Raw genomic sequence first — 1182 nt, 5'->3', positions numbered from 1 at the left:
CCTACTTCTTTATGGCTCTATGACTTCCAGATCATTTGAACATTTTTATACAGCCTAAGTTTCTGGCGTCGTTTACCATTTTTTCTCAGAGGCCCTACAGAAGCCCACCTACTGTGCTTAGATCTGCTTGTAAGGCCACTGGAATGTGGATCATTCCTCCGTGAAAATTAGGCACAGGTGTCCGGTAGGGATTGGGGCTGTATTATCTGCTGTAAGCAGCCACTTTGTGCTGTAGATCTCCTTTTCCAAGGGAGAGAAAGCCACCGCAGAGTGCAGTCCAGCAGAGCTCCATTGGAGTTGCTTTGCCCCAGAGCCAGCAAAAGGACAAAGGTCTGCCTATGCTCAGGAAATGTTACTTACAAGCTGACAGTAGCTAACTTGCAGTGCTTGCATTTTGAAGCAAATTGTTATTTTTTTTGAAACCTAAGTGTGTGTCACTATAGTACAGCCTTGCCTTCTAAGTTTCTCAGAACAGAGTTTGGTACTAACTGCTCGCTTTGTAATACCCTTACTCAGCGTAGGATTTTAAAGTTATTGATGGAACTGCCTTAAAGCAAAAAAATAGGAGTTTAGAGAAAAGCAAAAAAGTCCTGAAATTTAACCTACTAGTCTTGCAAAGTTAAAAACTGGACCCATGAACTCATGTACTCCAGGTATCTGTCACCCTGTCTGAGAGATTGCTTTGATAGTCAGATTTGCCATGGAGGGCTACTAGCTCCAAACCAGTATGCAGTGAAGAAGCGAGTAGTAAGCACTCTCTTGCTTGCTTACCTTAGAGCTGTTTAGTACATCACAACTCTGGCAGCGGGGTTGTCCTACCCCACTCCAGAAAGCAGAGGAAATTTGTGGGGTGCACAGCCTTATAATTCTGTGGGGTGCACATTTGTGCTGAACTTTATTCATGGGCTACATTTTAAAGTTCATTCTAGCTTTATTTTTTTTTTTACATTAATTACTTTTCTAAAACATCTTTAAAGATGAGTCACAATTTGCTTAAAACTTGTAGAAAAGCATAACGTGTCTATGGAAACTTAAAAACACATGCACCCGGATTTGATTTTCAACAGGTTAGTTGTTGAGATATGCATTGAGTTTGGGCATCCAGACTAGCACAGACTAGCACAACTAGCATTGAGTTTGGGCATCATGAGCAGGTCCAAGGAAGTGATCCTCCCCCTCTAT

The 1182-nt window shown here is 42.0% G+C and overlaps 1 protein-coding gene across 1 annotated transcript in view; it reads left to right on the top strand.

Moving 5' to 3' along the window:
* The window catches only part of KIAA0895 (KIAA0895 ortholog), a 53512-nt gene that overhangs the window by 16722 nt on the left and 35608 nt on the right, over nt 1-1182 (top strand). The window lies entirely within an intron of this gene.

This window comes from Gavialis gangeticus, unplaced genomic scaffold (assembly GCF_001723915.1).
Source record: "Gavialis gangeticus isolate Ggan-Ray unplaced genomic scaffold, GavGan_comp1, whole genome shotgun sequence".
In the NCBI taxonomy this organism is placed as follows: Eukaryota; Metazoa; Chordata; order Crocodylia; family Gavialidae; genus Gavialis; species Gavialis gangeticus.
The sequence above is the reverse complement of the archived record's forward strand: the minus strand, read 5'-3'. Positions and strand labels throughout refer to the sequence as shown.